At 32.9% G+C, this 27500-nt stretch overlaps 1 protein-coding gene across 43 annotated transcripts in view; it reads left to right on the plus strand.

Moving 5' to 3' along the window:
- LOC106872422 (protocadherin gamma-A3) overlaps positions 1-27500 on the plus strand; it is a 430239-nt gene that overhangs the window by 116544 nt on the left and 286195 nt on the right. For 24 of the 43 annotated variants that reach the window (XR_016243938.1, XR_016243939.1, XR_016243950.1 and 21 more), the window contains exon 2: positions 17419-17509. The exons of the other annotated variants lie outside the window; for them this stretch is intronic. The gene's annotated coding sequence lies outside the window, so the exon portion shown is untranslated. The remainder of the gene's footprint in view (positions 1-17418; positions 17510-27500) is intronic. 43 annotated transcript variants of the gene reach the window in all.

The raw sequence follows: 27500 nt of genomic DNA on the forward strand, positions 1-27500 counted from the left end.
ATATATATATATATATATATATATATATATATATATATATGCATGTATACACACACACACACACAAAGCTATAGGGAAATATTACCTTTATAAACAAGAAGGGTGGGGACAGGAAAAGAAAGGCATCTGGCCATAAAATCATGTTTCAATAAGCTACATCTAATCCATAGAAGCATAGAAAAGTGGACACTGAAAAGATGAGGAGGAGGAGGAGGGGGAAGAAACATATACACTCATTTACACATCTCTCTATCTCTCTATAGACAGATATGTAAGTATGTATGTGTGTGTGTGTGTATGTATACTTGCATGCATGTGTAGGACCACTAAATTGTAAAAAAAGGCAGGTAAGTGTTGGTAAGAGGCAAGGCAACAGACCAAAAGAAATGGGTCTGCACAAGTTTTAATCTAACTCATGACAGCATGAAAAAACAGTGGTAAAGCTGAACAAATGAAAAGATATTTGAATATGCACATATATTATTAATACTTATATTGGTTATGAAATTTCTTACTGGACAATAGTAACTTTACCAAGGCTAGACAGCCAATGGCATTTCAAAGCCAATAGCAATAAAATCTTAAAGCAATCTCATTGACTATTAATGTAAAACCCTCGTCGATGCTTACTGAAACTTTCCTCTATTGCTCTATCATCTTTAAGTTATTTCATATGAAGAATATATCTAACACTACATCATCATCATCTGCATCATCATCATCATTTGATGTCTGTTTTCCATGCTGGCATGGATTGAATAGTTTGATAGGAACTGGCAAACCAAAGAGCTGCACCAGGCTCCAATTGTCTGTTTTGGTATGGTTTCTACAGCTGGATGCCCTCCATAACATCAACCACTTTACAGAGCATACTTTGTACTTTTTACATGGCACCAGCACCTTTACTTCTTCCATGATACCAGTATGAGTGACATCAGCATGGATGCTTTTTATGTGACCCCAGCATGGGTTAGAGAAACTTTCCTCTGTTGCTATGTTCAATTCCTTCATTCCCTGGCTTTTCTTTACTTCCTTCCATTCCTTCACCAATTTACATTATACTGAACTCTTTGGCCCTACCATTTTTAAGCTACTTTATATGCAGAATATTTCTCACACTATATATTTCCTCAAAACCATTTGTTCCCCCAAAAGCATTTTTCTAACACCGTTCTTGTTTGTATGTATCAATAATAAACCATTATGAATTGAACAGCACTGGCTGGCTTCACTTTATTCTTCCCATTATTTATCACAGGAAGAAATAGGCCCATCTCTTTTAGTTCAACAAATGAATCTAAAATAATTGAGGTATTTCATCGAAATATCGATCAATCTCCCCAGCATGAGATGTCTGGCCTTTTAACCCATCAAATACCAAATTAATCTGCTGTCATTATTATTGTTTTGTATTGTTTTTTTAATAATCATGATACATAAGGGATTTCAAAAATCTCAATACAATTAGATTATGAAAACAAAATACAAACAACTTGTGTGACAAAATTGCCATTAATGGTGTTTCTCTTTTCTTTTTGTTGTTTTTACAACAACAAATTAGATATTAGAATGAAAGAGTTAACTAAGTACAAAGAATATCTGTATTTTCTGAGAATACTCTGTGGGATTACACAATAAACCATTTCATTTTGTTCTTTACAAACAAAATGTTATTTAGATAACAGATTTAAAAGAAGAAAAAAAATAACATTCAACCATTCAGTTGGTAACAATTCCAGCTCCAATGCAACCCAGCACCTTATTGGCTATTCAACTATGGCACACTTATGGAACTGGAATTGATTAAAATGGGGAGAGAAAAAAATGGAGGGGGAGTTAGAGACTGGGGAAAAGTGATTGTTGAACAACTGGCAGGGGTCAGAATTTAATATGGGAGGAGAGGAAACAGGGGTGGGGGAAATGAGAGGAATGGGGTTGATTCTAAAATAGAAGCTGGAATAGCTATAGGAAAGATAAATCAATACAGATATGAGAGTAATGGTGGGAAAAAAATGGTGCCATAACTCACAGATTTGAAGAGAATGGTGTTCTTAGTAGAGTGGGAAATGACTGTCTAGCTAAAAAAAAAAAAAGAAGTTCTATTAATGGCAGTGGATCATATCTACCTCAGAATAAACTTTCTTTTCTGAGAATAGGGAGAAGTGAGGTCTTAGGAGAACTGAATGACAGAAGGTCTTCAGAGAAGAAACCCTTGCCATTTAAACCAGCCATATTCAGTCCAAATATTTTCCCTCTTTTATGTTGAAACTGGCCAGATCCAGCCTCTCACATGAACCCTGCAATGTCTTTCTAAAAATAAGCAGTCACATCTTCGAAATATCAAAGCTATGGAATAATACAAGATTAATTTTATAAAATGTAAATAAACAAGTATTATATTTGATCAAGTAATCTGAATGTTAATGGGTTAATTCCTTAAACTTTAAGGGGGCTCAGCTGACATCTAGATCAAGGTTCCTGGAGAACCCTCTGCTGCCACATTTTGTGTTACTGTTTGTGTTGAGAAGACAAGAAATGAAGTACCTTGCTCAAGGTTACCATGCACTGCATGACCCCAGATTTGAACTCATGCTTCTAGGATTATGAGTCCAACACCCTAACCACTAACAGCATACTTTCACTTGGCTAAGAATGTAGAATATTAATAATAGAAAGATTTCCTTGATGAGCTAAGCTTGGAGTTAATAACAATAAAATCCAGCAGAAATCTATTGGTACTTGCAGACAAAACAAGGAATTGATATGAGGTAAGCAGAGACACAACAACCTTTTGCACAAAAGCAGAACAAAATCCAATAAAACAAGCAGCGGCAACACAGAAAATGAAATCAACACAGAAGTCCAAGTGATAACTACAAAACATAACATCTAAGACAGCCTTAGAAGTGATAGTTTTGTGTATTATGGCTTGTTTCGAGAATTATATAGAAAAAAAGAAAGAAAGAAGGGAGGATCAAATATAGACTATTGGTAATTAACGATATTAATAACAACACAAACAACAATGCCAACTACAATTCTTGAACTAAGTACTACTACCAATGATAATAGTAATAACAATAATGATGATCATCATGATAATGACGTTAGGAATGATGATGATGATGATGATGACGATGATGATGATGACGATGACGATGATGAGGATGATGATGATGAAGATGATGATGATGACGATGATGATGATGATGATGATGATGATGACGATGATGATGATGATGATGATGATGAGGTTAGGAATGATGATGAAGCAGAATTACTTTATAAACTTGACAAACTTAAATGCTACTCCATAAAAAAAATGCAGCCTTCATCACACTGAAGGATATAAAAAAAAAAAAACTTTGAAGTCTCGCAGAACTGTAGACTCATTAATCTAAGCAAAAGTGATTTTGGTAAAACAATCTTAGATTAATCACTGACAATGTAATCTGCGAATATGAATCTGGGAAACAACATTGAATCAATCATCACATGTTTCAAAAGGGTCAAAAGCCAAAAAAAAAAAAAGATAAAAAAATAATCTAATTTGATATTGTTGATTATTATCCTTCCATAAACCAAAAGATTTTTTCCAAATGCCATAAATTTCATCAGAAGATGCTGTAATATCACAGAAAGCAAATTGAATGTCATTATACATGTTTGACAGATCTCATACTTCCTAACGAAGACGCTTGTTGGGTTTAGAATGACAGAACAGGTAATTTTGACGTTGCCATGGGGAGCTTTGAGATCAAAGCGTGCATGCTGGAAAGCTTGTTTCTGTTCTATGAAATGGAAAGCATTTCTAATGGCTTTAGCACAAGTATGTGCAGAGAAGACAGGCTCATGATTTTCAACACAGAAAGCAGCCACACATTTGAACCAGTAAATACAACTTCAAAAATTCTGTTTGAGTCCTTTAGGAAACCAAACAGACCTGGTTGTTTAGCCATACATAACCCAGTACCATCAGAATATATTAGTAATGTTTGAATGCTTCATCAGCAAGAGGATAAGTTCAGTATTCTGTCATGAAGCACAGGATTGTAGTGTTCAACAGTGGACCACTATCATGTAGCTGATACCCAGAATGAACAAGTACTCATGAACACCATCTAGTAACCACAGTAAAGATTAAGAAAAGAAATATTACATGGTACAGCCCACCAAATAACATTGTGTAAAAATATGACTTGCCCAATGTTTACTGAAGGGTAACTAACTCCCCAGTTTGTCTAATATAAAGTACAGTAAGATAAGCTACAGTTGTATGAAAAAATATCTGATGGCATTCACATTTACAAAGCAAAATACTAAATGACCAAATGTAGAGCTGGCATGTTATTGCAGAAACAAAGAATTCTACATCCCAAAAGGCATACATTTTCTATAAATATTGTATACAAGGTTGATGACTCCACATTAACAAGCTATATCAAGTTCGCCAGCTACATTGATTCAACTCCTTCAAATGTTGCCTGCATCAGAGCAATAGGTCATTCAATCAGCCCCACTTGGAGAATACCACAGCATTTTCAAAGCACATTTGGAAATTGAGAAACAGAAAAGACATTTCCAGCATCTTATAATCAGTGTTAGATAAGACGCAGGAATTTGAAAATAGATCATAATCCTGAATTCTGTCTCTACAATAAATACCATCCCACCACACTCTTAAATTAACAGAATGAACTAATCTCATTTTGCCAACACATGTTAAAATTCTTTATGGATAATTTCAAAGAAGACACTCCTGATACATGACAGTTTACAACCAACAATGTACACTGCCGATAATCATCTGATTAATTTCAATCCTGAAGTTACATAATAGTTGACCAACTGAACAAAACTACAGTTTGAGTTATGTAATTACAGTTTATTTCACATAGATAAGATACACCCAATTTATGTGCATATAAGTGTGTGTGTGTGTACAGATATAATAAACACAAACTACACACACATATATATACCCACACACATCATCTATCTATCTATCTATCTATCTATCTATATATATATATATATATATATATATATATATATGCGTGTGTGTATGTGTGTGTGTGTGTATTACATATATATGTTCCTACACACATGCATGTGCATGTAATAATGACAACAACAACAACAGCAATGATAATAATAATAAAAAGAATAATAATAATAATAATAATAATAATGGATATGATAATGATAATGACAAAAGAGTTTTCCATCACATCTGTGTGTATGCATGTATATTTGTGCATATATACATACATATATATATATATATATATATATATATATATATATATATATATATATATATATATATGTATATACATATTTACATACATGCTTATAGGTATATATGTGTGCGCAAACATACACACTCACACACACACACACGCTCTCACACACACACACTCACACACACACATATACTATATCCACACATACACACAATGACAAACCATGTTCATTCGCCATTAAATAAGTTCAGCTCATTTAATGCAGAATGAACATAGCTTAAAATGAGGAAAATTTAATGCTTCCTCAAATGTTCTCCATAAATTGTATTCAATATAAATATATTTGTATACATAAATTTATGCATATATACATTCCCTAATCTCGTTTTTAACAGAAACCACTTCTGAATGTCAACTCCCCTCCTATTAGAGCTATTGATTTTGACAGAAATAACTTTACAAATGGAAACTGATTGATTTTCTGCTCCAATCCTGCCTCTTTAACACACCATTCCTTACTTTTATTAAAACTGATAAATAGATTTGGCTATCTTATTTCAAATGAGAAATTAGATATTAGATCTTGCCCACATACATACATGCATATATATATATATATATATATATATATATATATACACACACACACACACATATATATACACACACACACATATATATATACACATATATATATATACATTCATAAATATATACATACATATATATGTATGTATATATATGTGTATATGTATATATATATATATATATATATATATATATATATATATATATGTATATACACAAACACACACACATACATATGTATATACATTTATATATGTGTGTGTGTGTATCCAACCCATCCAGTATGGAAAGTGGATATTAGATGATGATGATGATGATGATATATTTATACACTAATATTGAAGAGTGAGAATGAGTCTTGAACACCCCATTGGTGGATAAATATTCTTTATTTGTGGGTTAACAAGGGTACACCCCGCCACACACACATACATGTGTGTGTGTGTGTGTGATATTGGGTTTGTGCATGAACATATGTGTATGCTTGTGTGTGCATGTGACAGAAGGAATAAATGTGTTCTTTTGTGATTCCACATACACAAGCATACCAATGTTCTCATGAATTGAGCCCAGTTAGTTGGAGTTAACCTCTCTATCTATCAGTCAGTTTGTCTTCATCTCTCTTTGTAAGTGTTTATCTATTTATGGCAATTCATATGTAGTCACACAGTCTGAAAATGTATGTAGAATATCTGATTTTGATCACATTACTATGTACTTAGCACATACTCCACCACACATTCTTTTCTTGTACCCTCTTGTAATTAAATATGCAGAACTAAATTTGAACTTATGATCTTAAATTGTATTCTGAAATTAAGTAAAAGACAGTTGATACTCTGCAAGTTCCACAAGTGCATTGTTAGAAATGGTAATAATAGAGTGAAGGAATGCACTAGAACTTTTAGAAATGGAAAAATAACAAAAACAATACTAAAACACAATGAAGAACAACTGACTAAAATTAGAAAAATAATTGAATTTTATTTCGTCGTTCAAAAACTTACTTTCTGTCATTTTTTAACAGATTGGATAGGTATGCAAATTTTGTCATTATCATTGATTTTAGGTGAAATGTATTTATAACTACTTTGTCTCATTCAAAATATTTTATTTTTAATTGAGACTGACAACTATTTTCTGTCAAGAGATTGCGAAATAGCTAAGAAGTCTGTGTTCATAAACAATAATTCTGACAGTTCAACCTTTCTTCTTGGAAGTCTGTTACTGAGAGACTTACTCAAGGTTTATGCTCTCACTTTCCAGATAGGCAGTGCATATGATAAAAACGGTACCCAACAGCAATTTGAAAATTTGTCAATGTTCATATCTGCAAAGCCTATTAAATTCCTTTCAACATCGGCAAGAAGAGAATGTCAAATAGAAAACCCTGCAGATTTATAGTATTCCTTAACTATTATTTATGATAATTCTAAGGAGGCAAACTGACAGAAGCATTAGCAAGCCAGACAAAATGCTTAGCGGTATTTTGTTTGTCTTTACGTTCTGAGTTCAAATTCCACTGAGGTTGACTTTGCATTTTATCCTTTCAGGATCGATAAATTAAGTATCAGTTGTGTACTGGTGTTGATCTAATCGACTGGGCCTTTCCCCTAAAATTTTGGGCCTTGTTCCTAGAGTAGAAAAAATTATTTATGATACCTCTTTAAAGATAATCATTTCTTCATTGCCAAACAATTTGAATTTTTCTCTTCGAAATGACTATTGAAAAATGGTATCAGTGATATATTGGAGTTATTTTATTCAAATACAAACAGTTTTGGCATAGTTAGAAGAAATTATAGCTAAAATAAATTGGTAGAGTGTCAAAAATGGTAAAGTGCCAGAAATGGTACCATTAAACAAAGAAATTATTTTAATGTCTATTCAAGCATTTATTTTGCTTTATGCAAAGACTGCTTGTTTTATTGATGCAAACAAAAGGTTGCTTTAATTTATGTATTTTTCCATCTCGTGCTGGCTGCCCATCACCGTTAGGCAGGCCCTAAAGGATGTATTTTCTACTGTGGGGAAAAAAGGTCATAGATGATGAAATTTGAACTCAGGATACAAAGATTCAGGATAGCTACTGTAATGCATCCCATCAATTTGTCTAACAAATCTGCCAAACTACCCTACTAGATTGGTACTTGATTTATCGACCCTGAAAGAACAAAAGACAAAAGCTGATCCCAGCAGGGTTTGAACTCAGAGTGCAAAGATGTGCACCCTATCACAGTTGACTTTACGTTTCATCCAACTGGAATCAATAAAATGAGAAGTAGTCAAAACCTCAGAATGAGTCAGTCAACCAGATTCAACGTATGTGGTTTTGTAGAGTCAACCATATTTGCCTATTCACAAAGTGAGGCAGAAAAACTTCCCATATGCAGCAGCAGCAGCAGCAGCAGTAGTAGTAGTAGTAGTAGTAGTAGAGGCAGCAACAGCATGTTTCTAAGTGTTATTGTGCCCCTCCCCCCATAATCTTTTCTACTCTAGGCACAAGGCCCGAAATTTTTGGGGAGGAGGCCAATCCATTAGATCGACCCAGTACGCAACTGGTACTTAATTTATAGACCCTGAAAGGATGAAAGGCAAAGTCGACCTTGGTGGAATTTGAACTCAGAACAATCAATTATGGCCCCAATAATGCAAAAAAGACAGTAAAGTAGCATCAATAACTTTTGTGGAGTTGGTTGTGAGAGGCTGTGAGATGCAGCCAACCGTTACCAGCTGAAACAAATGATGTGTGAAAGGTTTTTGCCTCATCCTGTATTTTGTGACGTTGTGCAAATAAATGGGATCCATGTTTCATTCTTATAAACCTATATTAAAAGTTGATCATTGAAATTAATGCAACAGGCTTAATTCTTCACGTTCCAGACATTTTTATGTCATTTAATGACATCAGCATTCAATGTCATGTTTTTATGTCACCTTTATATCTCAATCTAGATTGGAATGATCATCGCAGATATAGAATCAGTTTTTATTCAAAGCAACTGACCTCCAAGATAGATTGGAGACCGTATCTTACTGTACATTCCATTTTGGGAATGTTTTCAAGAGCTGGGCATCCTTCCTGCCATCAACCACTTTAGTGCATATAATTCTATTTGTTTATGTACATAGTGTGATATACATTAAAGAGAAGGGTATTATATGATCATATCAGTTAAACTAATATCAATTTATATTCTGTGACCGAAGTTCTAAAGGTGACTGACAACAGAATAATTATGAAAGATTATTAATTTCTTATATGTTCAGATACCTCAGATTTCTAAGAGTGGAAATTAGATATTGTGGTGCTTATATCATCTCTAAGGGCTTTATGACCAAAAGGTAATTAAATATTAGTGAGATTCACATAGATATAATGTGGATGACCACAGGATATCTATCAATGTGCATTATATATGAAGATATTTGTAATGAGATTAAAACATATTTCAGTGCATCACTTGAGTTCAGTATGGACTCCAGGAAAAGAGGGTATATACGAGGGGGTGCTGAAAAGTTCCTGACTTTAAAGGTATTGCAAAAGACCTGGTTAATGGTTCAACCTTCCAAGTTCTTCTATCTGGCTGAGTAAAATTGATGGACTGCTGCAATAAGTTTGTGAATCGGAGAGGGAAATATGTTGAATAAAATCATAATTGACTGATCCTTCTCTTTTTGTTTTTACCAAAAGCGAATAATTTTTCAACACCCCAACGTATATGATTAAAAGAAACCCCATTACTCAGTTACATAGGACTTTAAAAGCCCCATGTGTGGTGATTTTTTTTTTTTTTTTCAATACTGGATATATATTTCATGTGGCATTACATTATTGGTCTGATGGAGTTTAGCAATTTTTCGACAAGTACAGACTGTAAAATGCATTGACTGTTTTCATAATGTCCTGTTCACTGGGATTTTAAGTAACTTGTTCACTCAGAAAATAGAAGTGAATTGATGAGGAAAAAAAAGAAACAAAAAGTTACAGCTTAAATTTGATAAAGGGCTTTGAGTGTAGAAAAAAAATAATTCATTCTTTATAATAAATTGAAAGAGGAAGATTTATTATGATATTTACATTATCTTCTTAAAAATATCTTTGGCACATTCAATAATGTTGCTAATGGTTGATACGGAAAAGTCATTTCATTAAAGAAAAAGAAAACCTACTTTAAATGGAATTGATAAATGTATTTTTCTGATGAATTATGTTCGCTGTAGATAATGGAAAGGAACTTCTCATCACCATTTTTAACCAATTTCCTTCTCGCCCTCAAATTCCCCTTCTTTCCTGCAATATATTGATAGAGTGTCTGTCGTCTTAGGTTTTATAACATCGAAATAAATTATACCCGTTGCTTGCTGTTTACCCTTCAAAATTGCATCTGGAACGTTCTTATTCCATTCCTCAAGCATTATTTACTAAGCACTTATTTTTCCAATTTCTACTTATTCCCATATGTTTTTCTCTGTGTGTATGTGCATGCGTGTGTGTGTGTGTGTGTGTGTGTGTGTGTGTGTGTGTGTGTGTGTGTGATGTGATTGTGTGTGTGAGTGTTTACAATGCTGGTTGTGAGTCAAAAAGTATTACTGAAATAAATGATGGAGTTCATAGAATAGACTAAAACCTTTGAAAACAGTGCCCCAGCATGGCCACAGTCCAATAGAAACTAATAAAAGAGAATATATTTATGTGTGTGGATATATATATATATGTGTGTGTGTGTGTGTGTGTGTGTGTGTGTGTGTGCCTGTATTGTAAGTTTGTAATGGATAAAAGCCTAGTATTCCTTATTTAGTATTCAATACAAACAATTGCCTGGTTATCCTTTAAGACAAGCACTCAAACTTAAACAAGTCCGCTGGTGCAAGAACTCCAAGTACTATGCACACACACACACACACACACACACACACACACACACACACATATTATATATATGTATGTGTGTATGTATATGTATCAGCTTTCTCTAATTTTGGCATCTGACATCAGTATTTTCAAACCTACTCATTTTGGCAGATTTTCTATGGCTGGATGTCCTTCCTGTTGCTAATCTTCACCAGTTCTATGCAAGGCAATCTTTCCCCGTGGTTGGCCAGACATGTTTCTCATGGAAGATCGGAAACAAACAACATCACTTGTATAATGGTGATGCTCAATTACAAATATTACATCATATCAAGACTAACAGACAGAAGCATGCACACACACAGACACACGTACGCACGTACACACACACACACACACACACACACACACACACAGCAGTTTTCCTTCTTTCAGTTTCTGCGAATTAAATCCCCTCAGGGCTTTCGTAAAAGACACTTGCTGATAATGCTGTGTAATCGGACAGAACCTAAAACCATGTGACTGGGAAGTAAACTTCATAACCACACTGCTGTGTGTGTGTGTGTGCGCGCATGCATGCACATGCACATGTGTTTGAGTGTGTGTACATGGTTCAATATAGATTTCTTTGCACATTATTCTGTTGAATTCATGGAATTTAATATAATTTTAATGACAAAATATTTTAACAACATAAATATATAACTCACTTTGGAGTATTTTACAGAGGAATTTGATGTGCTAAAATTTAAATTCCATCATTTGTAGTTTACAGTATTCTATTATGTGTTTTACAAGAATTGGAGTGTTGCTGTTTTTAGCACAATCAGACTCAATAGTGAGATTTACTTTACTTATAATTTCTTCATGGGTTGGCTTAGAATTAAAAAAAAAAATGCAGCATGTTTTGCAGAAGGAATAGTTTGAAATATTTTGAGAGTTGGCATCATGTGATAACAGAAACAAAATTACGAAGAACATATTTGCAAGGATTCTGTAGAATATTAACAATAGCATAACACACTGAGCTATCCACATTAATATAATTTTAATCCAATTTCATTATTTGGAAGTTTTATGTCATGCAATAGCAGAGTTGTATGAATAAATGTATGGTTTAGATGTTTCCTTTGAAGACTGTCGGTATATTTTCAGATCTATATATATTCTAACTATTATAATAGCAACAAATTAGAAATGAATATTTTTGTTTGCTATTTTATATCATTTTGAAATTTCCTCACCGGAATTGGATTGGCAGATATTGCAAATGAAACCATTTGTACAAAGTTATTTCATAGCTAAATTCTATTATAAAATTGGAATAACTTTAAACAGTACGCCACTACTTCTCATGCTATCCATTTGTGGATTTGTTGATCATCAAATCAATTTTATTTAAACTTATTAAACCATTCAGCATTCCATGTTTTTATTATATTATTCATTAACAAACCTTCTTTGATTCTAATTTTTTTTTTAAGTTTTAACTGCTATTTTTAACTAGTATTTAAGCAGTTTCATCTAAATTCATGTTCAATGAAATAACTTTGAAATGTTCAAGAACAGTGTTTAAAGTCACAGACAATTTAGTGTAATATGCTTTACGTATGAATCCTTCTATTTCTCTTGTTCCGTATAAATTCTTTTCAATAAACCATAAAGTGAGGTTAAGATTAATTAATTAAATAATTAAGATTAATTGGTAATTAGATTGATTTACTAATTTTCCATGAAGAAATTTCATTAGCAACTTCTTACAAATATTCTCTCATATATTCTTTCAGCTCTCTGCTAGTTCTATCAGTCGCTCCCTACCAATAAGAATCCTCACAACCAAATACGATTTATTGATGGTGTATCCCACAGTTATATCACAATCGATTTGATGCTAATTAATATATGTATTAGTACTTCTATTCTTAATGAGGTTAGGAATTTTTAAATTTAGAAATAAAATTGATTTACTACATTGGCTTAAAGCCTCAAATATATTTGTGGGCAGAGAGAAATGTGATTAGACGATGTTCATGCTGACATTGTGGACTTGTCATTCTGTCTCTTCATTTTTGCTGGTTCTGTATCAAAAGGGATGAATTGACAGAATCCTTATAGTATTGGTCAAAAAGGCTGTATTTGTTCCAGCTGTTTACATCCTAAGTTCAAATCCTATTGAAGCATATTTTCTCTTTCATCTTATGATGGATGATAAAACAAATTTGAACTCATAACGTAAAGATTGACAAAAGGCCACAAAGCATTTCGCCCAGCATGCTAACAGTTCTGCCAGGTAACCACCTTATTTCATTTTATAATACTGAAAAATCGTTAAGGACTGAGGATTAGAAGAATCGTTAATGTAGGGAATAAAATGCCTTGCAGTATTTAGTATTACCCTTCTATTTTCTACATTTTAACCCCATCAAGGTCATCTTTGATTTTCACCCACCAGGGGTGAAAAAAATAAAGTACCAAACAAGCACTTGTGTCAATATAATCTACTATACCCCTCCTCCAAAATTTTTGTCACCTACCTATGTTAAAATTAATATTCAATGTTTCATCTGATATTTTTTACTGAAATATTTTAAATACAATTTATATAAAAGAACATTTTCTTTACATTATTTACATTATCTACATTTGACGGATATTCGTCCTCATCTTGTTTGTTGTTAACACAACGTTTCGGCTGATATACCCTCCAGCCTTTGTCAGGTGTCTTGGGGAAATTTCGAACCTGGGTTCTCATTCCTATCGATGTTACTATTATTATTATTATTATATTATTATTATTATTAATCAGGCTGGAGGGTATATCAGCCGAAACGTTGTGTTAACAACAAACAAGATGAGGACGAATATCCGTCAAATGTAGATAATGTAAATAATGTAAATAATTCCTCATCTCTTAAATATAGAACTGCAACATTTTCTTTAACCATCATCAAATTTTTTTTATACAATAATTTATTTTTTGAATTTGATTAAGTTAGGAATATATTTGCACTTAGTTTTGTTTATTTATATATTTTTCACTTCACACCTACTCAAAATCCACTTCTCTGATCAAAGTGTCAGCTATTATATGATATAAATATCTTTCTTAGAGTTATGCCAACCTTAAATTGGTGAGGTCACATTGCTAAAAGGTTTTTCATTGACATAATTCTTTCTAGCAAAACACTTTAGATCTACATTTCTGACATATATAAAACTTATGTCGTAGAATGTTTGATTCAATAATCACAACCTATAATGATGACATTTGTCTGACAATGGTCTTTATAATTTACTATTATCTGTACTTCTCAAAGTTGTTTCTTATATCATCTACACTCAACTGATAAAACTCAACTGACACAGACTAATTCTTGCTTCTCAAAAGAAATTTTAATTATCTTAATTCAGGAGAAGAACATACGTATTTTTGTGGTTGTCATAAAGTAACAATACTTCTGAGAAACTTATATCTCTGTTGCCTGGTTCAGCAAAAGCACTGGGCTATTACCTATCTTTAGCAGAGTTTACTCTGTTGTAATCATTCAAGCCACTCTTCCTCTTTCCCTCTTTTCCACCAGTCTTGGATGCCCAGAAAATAGTCAAAGGCAATGCCAGTCCATCATTGACTGAGTCGTTACAAACAATTGTAAATTCTAGTATTTCCTTATATTGCTAATCCTTTGCATAAACCCAAAGTTAATCTTAAGAAAATTTTAATTTAGCCTAGTGTCTTAGAGTGGTTAAGAAGTTTTCTTCCCAACCACATCATTGCAAGTTCAGTCCTACTGTGTAGCATCTTGGATAAGAATCTGTTACCATAACTTCAAATCTACCAAACTCTTGTGAATGGATTTGGTTTACAGAAACTGAAAGAAGCCCATGATATATATTTTCTTTTATCCTTTTATATGTTTCACCCCTAAGGCTGTGGCCATGCTGGAGCACTGCCAACATATGTGTGCATGTTTGTGCCTCCTTGTTTTGGCATTGTGGGATAGTTGTTAATGAGTGTCACTATCAGACAAGTTTTATTAGAAGTTCACTTCTAATATTCTGTAGAAACATGCCCAGGAAAATATTATTTTGTTTGGAAACTGATGAAGGTTGGCAACAAGAAAATTGACCTCAATAAATTCCATCTCACCCATGCAAACATGGAAAAGTGGACGTTAAAACGATGGTGATGATGATGATGGTTCTGCATATCACTTAGTGTTTGTGAAATTTTAACTCACAATTTATATTATTATTACCAGCAAAAATGGCAATTCATTTGAACCTTAGTTTAAAGCAACTGGCAGAAAAAAAATTAGATCTAATATTACAGAATTCCTCTCCAAAGACTGAATATTTATACTCCCTTGGCCAAAGCTATGATTTACTAAAACGTGTTTTTTTTTTGTTTCTTTTTATTTGTTGTTGTTGTTGTTTTGGAATTACAACTGTAAAGTGGACAATGTTAGCGTTAGAATACATACACTTGTATACATGTGGACACATACACACAATGATTAGGAACAATATTTCAAATTGCTTCCGATATTTTTTTTATCCTTACTTAAAGAAAATGGCTATTTCTTTTGATCAATTGTGGTCCATAACTTTGATTATGGCATTATTTGGGTCCCTGTAAATCCGGTTCTGCAATAAATGGAAATGAATGATAAGATTTCTCATGACATCATGATATGGTATTCTATTTCCATGGTCTAATGCTGTTACCAATCTTTATACATTCACATGCATTAATTTTTATGCTATTTATTTCTTTATTTGAAAAAGGAAATTTTTCTCAACTATTTTGGCTAGTTCTGAAGATATAAGACATTGCAGAACAAGCATTTAATCCATCATTCATGAGTTCTGTCTGTGATCTTGATCATGTTATCAGCAGAAAACACATTTTCTGTTTTCAAAATCTCTATGAACTGTGTATGGAATTTAGTAAATCCAGCTTCAAAGTTAGAAAACATTTTCTTCTCTTCAAAAATAATACAAAAAAAAATCAATTTTGCTAAGATTAACTTTGGTTTTATGGTGGAATATAGTACCTTACTCTGGAAGTTTAAATTTCTCAAAACTTTTCTTTCACTGATTTCAAAACTACGTCACTGATTTTCGTTTGTGCATTAAATTAAATATATTTCTTTTTAAGTTTGTATAATTTGCATTGAGAAAGAGAGGAGAAAAGAATAAACGATTTTGATCTCATTAGACTTTAATAAGTAAATCGTCATCAAACATTCATCAAATGCCAAAACTGTGTAAAATGTTATACTCTCCCAAATAGATTTGACAATAACTTATTCTTGTCTAGAATTGGCTGTGGGGTAGTCAGCCTTGGCTATGTTCATTGGTTGATAAATTTTCAAGGCTAAGCAGTATGATTTATTCATTTGGCCTATCATTATTATTATTATTATTATTATTATTATTATTATTATTATTATTATTATTATTATTATTATTATTATTATGTTCCATTTTTGTAAATCTCAAACAGATTTTAATGATCATGGTAATTCAATTAGGGAATCGTCAACAAGTCAACAATGATCCCTTGCTGCTTCTTCTCCTGTGCCTTAATACAGACAAGACTTTTCTTAAAATCCTTGCTGTGCCAAGAAGTGTTTGTCTCCTGCATTCTCTGTAAACCTTGCACCAATTCCAATTTCATTTACACGGTTCTCAAGATTCTACAATATGCATCTCACTGCTCCAATCACCACTGAAATCCCTAAATCCGTCTTCATCCCCCACCACTTTCCAATCCCTTCCTTCAGTGACTCATACCTCTTAGAATCATTAACATGCCAGGCAAAATGCTTAGCAGCAGTTTGTCTGTCATTACATTCTGAGTTCAAATTCTGCCGAGGTTGACTTTGCCTTTCATCCTTTCAAGGTCGATAAATTAAGTACCAGTGAAGCACAGAGGTCGATGTAATTGACTAGTCCACTCCCATAAAATTTTAGGCCTTGTGCCTGTAATAGAAAAGATTATTATTATTATTATTATTATTATTTTCATGTTTAATACAGTTACACGTTACATGTGCATGTAATAACAAAGGACTACAATTTAATAGGCAACAATAATTTCATATATGCTGCTGCTTTGATTAAATTCTGTAATTGTTGTCCAACATTACAGACAATAACAAAGAACTCAATACTAGGAGAAGAGTATTATAAAAAAAAAGTAAAGTTGAAAACAGTTCAAAAGCAGACATATTGCTTACAGTTTCATCTGTGAATCTCCAGAATTGCAATTTTGAGAGTTCAATAGATGAAACTGCAGTAAATTATAATTCTGAACTCTTTCAACTATATTCTATATTTATATTTGGTTACCTTCTCACCAACACATATTTTCTGAGCTATTCAAGTTAATGGTTTGTTTTCTGGTAGTTGCCTAATGCAATGTGGTGTGATGTTCTACATAAATTCTATGTTATGTGCACTGTTGCAGGTTTATTGTGTATATTGTATTGTTGATGGTTAATTATGTATGATGTATAATAACGTAAATGTCCTTAACTTATACCAAATGCATCCTACTAAAAACCTCACCTTGTTTGTTGAATCATTGCCAATGAAGCCAGTTTATCTTTAATTCCTTTTATTTCAACTGTTTTTATTTTTCCACGCTTTCCTTTTTTTTTCTTTCTGTTTTTGATTCATTTTTCAACACACTCCACATTCTAGGTACGATATTTCTTGTTTCAGAAGGGGACGGGAACAATGACGCTTTGGCTTAACATGCTTTCAAAAGTACCCAACCATTTGTAAACCACTGTGTGCGCTGTCTATTTACTGCGTAAGTACATTCCATAGTGACTGTCCACCATATCATTGGATTGCAACTAAATATTTGTTTCTCACCACCAAATAATAATTTATTTAGTGCATAAATGTCTCATGTTACTGCTTCACTCAGTAATTTTAAATAATGCGCAGGTTTTTTTTAATATTATTTCTATTTTACAATAGATTAACTTTTTAATCTGCAAACAATAGATTTAATGAAAACAGTTCAAAACATAACACTTCTTTCTTCCTTTCTTTGTACACAGCCAGTAAAACTATGCTTTGCTTCCTGTTCAAAGCATAGAAAATGAAATACTGGAATGTATATCTACTGAATTTATTTCGGAGTTAAAAATCTAATCTTAAGATTAATGCATAATATATTTATATCTATATTCTCTATTTAATTTGTCATCTTCTATTCAGGTTAGCAATATTTTAAACAGAGGCATACATTTAGCTCTGTTGATACATAATGTAGTAGTATATACTATTATATAACGATTGTTATACTCAAGTAACTCTTATAAAATTTGCTTTCATATAGAATATTTATACAGGGAAATCTTTTGTTCAATTATTGAAATAGTTGTAAAAGATGTTCTCCAAAAATATTTGAATAGAAGATATATTAACCAATGAAAACATCATCTAAATACACAACGGTGATACAAGCCTGTTTTTCTGAAAGCTTATTGAGATTTAGGTTCTAGTGAAAATTATCAGATTACATATTGAACCATTAGTCTTGTGGGATTCTATAAACTCTTCTTTAAAACATTATTGAATGGGTTTTATCTCATAATAGAAGTAAATATTTATTTGCTTTTTCATATGTTTATGATTACTCCTCCAGGTAATCCCATTTGATCTCTGCTGAGGATTTAACACACCAACTGGTGTTGATGCTAGTTGTTGTTGCTGATGAAACAAATTAATTGAGTTGGTTTTTTTTTGCTGGTTCAACCATTCTTTTGAATTATCGATAAATCCTCCTCATGCTTCTTTGCTATAAAGGGTTAGTTTTCTATTTTAAAAAAAAAAACCTAATTTATTTATGATTAGAGAAAGCTGACTATATTGTAAAATTTGTGTAACACATTTCTTTTCTTTTTTTTTACCTATCCAATTAATTTAGTAGATATTCCAACTAAATTTATGAATCAGTTGTATTCCCAAGTCAAATATTTATTTATCTATTTATCTATATATAAAATCATCATCATTATAACAATCATTATCATCATCATCATCATTATCATTATTATTATTGTTGTTATTATTATTACAAAAATTATCATTCTTAATATTATTAGTACTACCACACACAAATGCATATTAGTTACATGATTGTGATTATAAACTTGACATCGATTCACAATGAGGTCATATTTGGACAAGTTACATCAGCCATTTACTTCAGCATAATTAGCTTGCTTAGATAGCCTTAAATAGGTTTCAACTAGTAGAGATGCAAGCTACAGCTAACTAAATAGTACCACATAGTAATACTTTATGACGTATTAGTTACTAGACGATTCCGTAGTATTAAAAGATCATTGAATCTGCTTAAAAAGCAAAATGGTAAACCGCTGGGGTTGATAAATGTATAAAAGATGAGAAACTAATGCGATTGATTCTCAACAAAGAAATACTAGCTTAGCAATAGCATTTAATTTATATGATGTTTTCCAATATATCAGTCATGCCAGAGAACCAAATATCACCAAAACCAGTTTACAAAGATTCATAGAACACATGCAGATCTATAGATGTCTTACTTCACAAAAATATTCATACCAACATTAACATAAAATTAAGACATTTTGAAAATTATCGGTTGTTATGAATATTGCTTTTAATTTAAATTAATTATTCCATTTAATTACATGAGAAGATTTAAAATAATTCATTAAAGAATAAATGTAAAATATTCAATATTTCATAATGGAAAGGATTTTCCTCTAAAAGATTGGTTTATAGTCTTGGTTTGCATTGCTTATTTGTTTCTGTATCTGAATCTCTGGAATTACTGAGTGATCAAATGTGTGTGTGTGTGTTCTTTTTGGCCCTGCTGTGCCTTATGTAAAAATATTGCAGCATCTTAACATCAAGTATTACAAAATTCTCTGAATGTAGGAAGCTGTTTTTATTGATATCCATGTGACTACACAGTTTTACACACACCCACAAACACCCACCCACACACACATACACACACCCATACACATTTATGCACACACACATGAACACAACTACCGATTTGTAATATGGAACCTGCTTTGTAATGTGATGCTGGAATTGAGCGCCCTGCTGCATATCATGGTTGATGTCCTCTCTGATCAGTGTTGTATGAATATATCTATAAAGATTCCTTATATTTTTAAGAGAATACAGCTATAGCAAAATGTTTAGGAAGTTCCTTTCACAATCAAAAAGTCCTGGGCTGAATCGTGCTGTATGGTATTTGGCAAAACTGTTTTTACAACACTAATGGGCCAAGCCAAGCCTTGAGTGAAACTGAATTGATAGAAACTCTATGGAAGCCTGATGAAGTGATTTTGGACCCATGATTTTAAAACCCCTCCTCATCACTGTGTCATGCTAATTCTGCCAGAGAATTACATTAAGGGTACACATGTCTGTGGAATACTCATACGCATATATGCACGCAATAATGTTTTTACTCAATGAAGAACTCTAAAATTATTTATTCAGTATTTCAATTTAACCCAATACTAACTTTCATTCGCAAAATCACTAGGCGTCGTCATTGTAGTTGCTGTTTACCAAAAATGAACCCATCTTCATTAGATCAACAGCATTTAAACAATGTCATCTATCTTTTTTATCATTCAGTGTGCTTTGAGGACCACATTATTCAACATGACTTCCTTTCTTATAAAACAGCAGTGTGTGATTACAGCAGGATTTGACTGCAATATCTAGCACACCGAGTTACCTTGTAGAGTCTCTGTTATCAATGTGGCACAATTCTTTTCATACAAATAGGTTTCTTTATTCTTTTACTCGTTTTTCTTTCACTCTCTCTCTCTCTCTTTCTTGTTTTATATATATATATATATATATATACACACACACACACACATATATATATAGATATATATTATGTATACAGACAAACATACAATGGCTAAATATGTTAACATCAACTTAAAGACCCACTAACACTCACCTATACAAGTCCATCTGTCTGTTGTAAACTTACACATTTGCGTACATAGATCACACTGATTTACATATATGTTATCATGTATATACATACATACATATATATATGTATATATATGTATGCATGTGCATGTATTATAAACATGTGTGACTGTGTGTTTGTGTGTGTATGTGTGTGCATGCATACGTGTTTGTTTTATCTTTCATTTATTCGACAAAATTTATTCCTCCGAGTATGTTTAAGCCTTATCAGTGACGTTTGGAGCTGAGAACATGTATTGATTGCCAATATTTATTACTAATCAGTAATAAGTACTTCTGCTGTTATAAACACTGCAAGATATGTCAGTTATTTTCATTTTTCTCTTATCTTGCGATATTATATGTTTTTGAAGTTTCCACACTTCAATGTTTGCTCTTGTAGCAACCTTACACAAAGTATGTTTATTTCTTTTAAACTACCAAAAATGACCTTTTGTTAAGGGTAACACTTTCCAGACCATTTTTGCCATCAGCATGTTATCTCTTTGAATTTAACCTTTGACGTATGAGAAATATCTTTCTGGGTTTTTTTTTTTTCCTTTGTCTTTGGTTATGTAGGCCTTCTCTGCTTTTCGTATGATGATGTCCAATGTTTTTCAGATTATTCTACTTGATTAACCCATCTATAACAGAAACTCATAGTTCAGTATCTTTGGTAAATTATTCCAAAGAGATGCTGTACTTTTAATGAATATCATACATAGTTTTAATTAAAGTTAATTTACAGACTGGGATAGCCACAGGTGTGGCTGTGTGGTTAAGAAGCTAGCTTCCTAAGCACATGGTCTTGTGTTCAATTCTGCTACGTGGTACCTTAGGCAAATTTCTTGTAGTATAGCCATGGAAACTAAATGCAGCCTGTCATATATTTGTATGTGTATATGTCCTATGTATGTGTGAAGTGTGTGTGTGCGTGTGTGTGTGTGTGCATGCAGCCTTGTCTTGACTTCCTGTGATGACTGCAAATGAGCATCACCATCATAGAGCCTTATTAGCATTGTTGCTCATTTCCAACCTTCCATGAAGAATGTGTGGCCAAGGGGAAATATTGCCTCACTTGGGAAACAGGTGAGGCAAGGGTTGGCAGCAGCAAGTGCATCCGTCCAGCCATAGAAAATCTGTCTCAAGACGTTTCATTTGACCCATGCAAGCATGGAAACTGGACATAATACAAAAGTGATGATGATGATGATGATGATGATGATGATGATGATGATGATGATGATGACGACGACGACGACGACGATGATGACGACAACGACGACAATGATAATATTGACAACAACGATGACGACGATGATGAGGAGAACTATGACGATCATGTTGATGATGACAGCAATGACGATAGTGTAGTTTGAATGAAGTATCATGTGATTACAGTTGTTATAACAGTCTTGAATTCCAAGACAATGGAAATTGGAAATGGAAAAGTGAAATAAGAAGCAAGGAAGACAAAACAACAGTTTACACTTTACCCTACATTTCAATATCTCAGGATCAAAACCCCTTTATCAAGAGAAAATGAAGAATGGCCACATACTGATATCTTTTACTCAGATATATGCAAGGAGACGATTGTTACATGCCCTGACTAGAATTGTTAAAATGGCCAACCCACTCCATGCAGTTTATGACTATTGTTAATGGATGGATTCAATTTATTAATGAAAATAGCTTTCTTAAATCTCAAATACTTGATGTTCTGTTATCTTGATGATAACTGTGGTGTCATCGATGTTATATGTCTCTGGGAGTTTCATAAATGTGCACTTGCACACATGCTCTGTTAGTGCAGATGTGCATTTTTCTGACATACGAATGTCACTTGAGCTGGCAGAATCATTAGTGCATCGTATAAATTGTATTTGAATTCGAACCCTGCTGAGGTCAACTTTGCCCTACAGCTTATTGAGACTCAATGATATAAGATACCAGTCGAGTACTGGAGTCGTTGTATTTGGTTTACTGCCCCACCCACCACCACCACCACCACCACCACCCAAAAATGCTGGCCTTGTGCCATCATTTGAAACAATATTAGTATTCCACACAGAATGTCATAGGAACACTAGTGTAGCTGGTGGGGGTGGTCCGCACCCAGGTGGCACTTTTAAAGGGGTAGCACTTTTGGGGTCTGCTGTAGGCAATATGTGTTTTCGTGGGGGCAGCAAATGGAAGGGCTGCCCTGGGCGGCACACACTAGCTAAGCTAGTGCATAGGAAGGTAGCTTTTCTCTGTTATCTTTTACTTGTTTCAGTCATTAGGCTGTGGCCAAGATGGGGCATCATCTTGAAGAATTTTTAGTTGAATGAATTGACCCCCCCCCCACCAGATTGTTTTAAGCCTGGTGCTTATACAATTGATCTCTTTTGACAAACCTCAAAGTTATAGGAACATAAACAAACCAATGCTGATTGTCAAACAGTGGTGAGGAACACAGACACAAAGACACACACACAAACATATACATATATGACAGGCTTCTTTCAGTTTCCATTAACCAAATCCACTCACAAGACTAGTAATGTCTTCTACTATAGCCTAAGGCTATAGTGAAAGACACTTCCCCAAGATGCCATACGGTGGGACTGAACCCAGAACCATGTGGTTGGGAAGCAAACCTCCTTTGGAAAAAAGCTTTTATGTGAATTTCTACAGCTGTTTCAAATGTATTAGCGATTGTCTTCTCAGAATGAAAATACAACTAGCAATAATATTTCAAAGTATATAAGCAGCTATTTCAGTTTCTTCTTATTAACTCTGTATAACTTATTCTTTATTATAGATATATTTTTTGAGTCTGTTGTTTTTACTGAACTGCAAAGTCATCCAGCTTTTCTTTCTATGAAAGCTTTACACACAAAATCGCATAACTAGAAGTTTGTCTGTGAAAATACCTCAGCAAGCCATTCAATGTATCGTCAATGAAACCTTATAACTTTCTCTTGTCATTTCTTAACATATAGATTTTTCTATAACAACAAAAGATTTTGGGGGGCTAACAACTTTATTTACAGTACTTAACCATGTATTACACACACACACACACACACACACACGTATATATGTTGTATGTAATGTATAGCTTTGTGGTAGATTCAGCATAGTTATTAAAACACATAAACACAGTTACATTCCCATTTAGTACATTATTATTATTATATTTATTATTATTATTATTATTATTATTATTATTATTATTATTATTATTATTATTATTATTATTGTTATTATTATTACAAGACTATTATATATTGTAAGGTATCAAAGTCTTTCATCTTACGTCTCTGACCTGTGGTCACTGATAATCTACTTGACTGTATTTGGCATTGCTGTTTTTGTTGCTTAACCTCGGGTCAAACCTGATAGAGCAGACTTTTGATCAAAAGCAGCGTATCTGTTGAAGTCAATTGTTAACTTTGTATTTCTTTTTTCCCTCCCTTGCTCTTGTCTCTCTCTCTCTCTCCCACTCTCGCTCACTCTCTATCTCTTGTTCTTTCTTTTCCTTTTCCTCCCTTGCCGATGGTGTCTTGTTTTGCTAAAGTATCCGCCATAAGCCAAGAGCTAACAAAAACGAAAAGTTGAAGACTTTTATGCAAATACTATAATTTTTATTAATAAAACATCAAAAAAAAAACTGCTGTATTCGATTCAAATATTCAAAATGTGCACCACCTTCTGCCACCAGACACTTTTTGTAATCTCTTGGGTAACGATCAACAAGCTTTGAGACATAAATCAACTGTCAAATGCCACAACAACAACAAACGAAAGGAAAAGAAAAAAATGGTTTGGTCACCGTTGGAATGCCTTTGATAATATGGCCTTTCAATATGGCTGAGATGGTATTAACTGACACCACACTAAACTGATGCATGGCTTGGTAGAAATGGCAGCCACATCTACCTCAAAAGAAACGACAGATTGTATGAAGTCGTTCTTGATACATTGTCTCTGAATAGAGAAAAATAAATTAATAAGATTGATTTCAAGTTAATAGATATAAATTTGCTTTGTTTTGGGGGGTTTTTTTGTTGGTTTTTATTATTTGTGTTTTTTTCCTATTTATATTATTTAAATAGGTACACATGCACACACACACACACACATATACATACATAAGTACACATATACACACACATGTACACACACACATACACACACGCACACACAGAGGCAAATAAAAAATACAAAACAGGAAATAAACAACAAAAGTCACTTGGACGTACACAAGGAATATATTTGATCAATGCCCAGTGAAAGTTATAGATGGAAAAAATAGTAGGGGAAATGACATTCCAAGCATGGCTCTTCGTTGGAATGAGGAAAATGATGGGCTTCTACACAGTTTCCATGTACCAAATTTACTCACAAGGCAATCGTCAGCTTGGGTCTATGGTAGAAGACAGTTGCTAAAGGTGCCACAGAGTGAAACTGAACTTACAACCATGTGCATTGCAACCAAGATCATGTGGCTGTAATGCAAACTTCTGAACTATGCATCCCCACCCATGCTTGTGGAGAAAAAAATGACTTGCTCAAAAGTACTCCTCAGTCCAGGAATGGAACCCTCAAACATAGGACCATGAGCCAAACACTCTAACCACTGGACTACATACTTTATCTTCACTGCATAATTATTTCTAATTAGAATTTTTTTTTTCTATAGTCATTACATTAAATATGTTAATACTAACTTAACGATTGTTTTTCATGCAGATGCCATCATAGAGTAATTAGCTTCAGTTAATTACTTTTTTTAAATATGTTACATTATTTTGAATATGCTAATTTCCTTCGCCTACTCATGTACATTACTCTGCATCTATTTAGTGATTCTTTCATCACCATTTCAGTAAATGCTCTCGTATTTATGCTTCAGTAACGAAGCCTAACAGCCTCGGATATTAAAATTAAATCTGAAATTAATGTGGAACCCCCTCTCACCTCTTTTACAACAGCAATCCTAACTTCTATTCTGTTTCTAATAAACTATTCTTTTATTCCTTCATTCTCTTATTCTTTTACGTGTTTCAGTCATTGAGACCTGTGCTGGGGCATTATCTTGAAGGGGTTACTCAAACAAATTGACAGCCTTTTTTTCAAACATTTATGAGAGAAATCATCTCAAAAATGTGTTTATCCTATTTAAGTAAAATCACAGTCTCTGGAGACTGTTTCATATTTGAGTTGTTGGAACACACTAAGGATGTGGCAAAATGTTACATCTATAGCAAGGTTCCTACTGAGTTTTGAACCTAGCTCCCAGATTTTCCCAGCTCAAAACCATGACAAAAGGAAAAGTGTCACCATAAAAGACATCAATGTCATCAGAAATATGGCTAAGCCAATCAATACAGGCTGACATTTTATGGTTTATACTTTGAACTTTAAGGGAAGGGTGTGATTTTCCCACAAGAAAACTTTGTTGAAGGTTCTAGAAAATGTGGCTTACAGTTATAAAAGCTAGTAAATTCAACTTCAGTCCAGAGTCACTTAGTAAGCTATATGAAACTAACTCACTTTTTTAGTGAGTTGGTCTTGCATACTCTTTTACTTATTTAACATGCTTTTGTTATATTCAAGAAAAGGTACCAAATTTCAGTTGTTGTCTCAAATAACACACAGTGGATTTAATTCCTTCTACCTCTTTGTATTCAGTGACTATACACTACTTCCAAAATATTATCTATGTTGCATTATAGAAGATTCATAACTGATATATTCATCATCTCATGAATGTCATTCGATAGATTAGCTATATGTACTCATGTAAATATATATGAATAGTATATGAAAATTCAGATAAATATTCATGTGGTTGTTCTTTTCACATGCATCCTACATGATACTGTGTCCTACCATACAAAACTTCTGATGTAAAGGATATAAAAATACTTATTTATAAACATGAAAATATCATAAGTTTCCATCATCCATTTCCTATTCTTTATCATTTTCCATGCAAAAATTCCTTCCCATCCTCATCATCAGCAAGCTACCATTTCTGCTGCTACTGCTGCTACTGCTGCTGCTGCTGCTGCTAAGGCTGCATTTTCTTCTTACATCTTGGCATGGGTATGAAATGGAAACATTCTATCTTCTCTCTAAGTGAACTCTATCAAATATAAAAATATGAATACTTTTCAACCGAGCACATCTCTTTCCTAGAGTCTATCTCTCAATGCTAAAAAGACGAAAAGCAATCATAGAAAGACAATATTTTATTTTTAGTTTCTGGTTGGGTTTTTTTTTATTTCTATTTTGTTTTTGTTACTTTCAGAACTACAATTATTCCTATTTCTGGTTTCAACTGTCAATAAAGTTAGTCAGCAACCTGATGTGCTGCCTGTTATCAATTTTAAAGATTCTAAAATGACATGAAATCAAATAAATTTCTTTTTGCATTCAAAATCTTCAGATTTACGCTAAGAGTTAGATACTTTTTCTCTAACCTAATGAAAATAAATCATATTTTCTCTCGATAATGCAAATATGTCGACACTAAATTATAAACATAAAGCTAAACGATTAGAAGCTATGTTTGATGAAAAGCATGTTTGTACAACTGAGGAATTTATAATCTCCACAAAATGTATCTTATTGTAAAAGACAATAATAATCATTAATGGTTTTCTATGGCATTTATATTAGACTTTAATTCTTATATAATATTAACTGTCTAAAACTTTATGACGAGATTTAGGAGGTAGAAACTGAAATAACCATGTTCTGTGTGTGTGTGTGTGTGTATACAGAGAGAGAGA

This window comes from Octopus bimaculoides, chromosome 13 (assembly GCF_046866305.1).
Source record: "Octopus bimaculoides isolate indiv1 chromosome 13, ASM4686630v1, whole genome shotgun sequence".
In the NCBI taxonomy this organism is placed as follows: domain Eukaryota; kingdom Metazoa; phylum Mollusca; class Cephalopoda; order Octopoda; family Octopodidae; genus Octopus; species Octopus bimaculoides.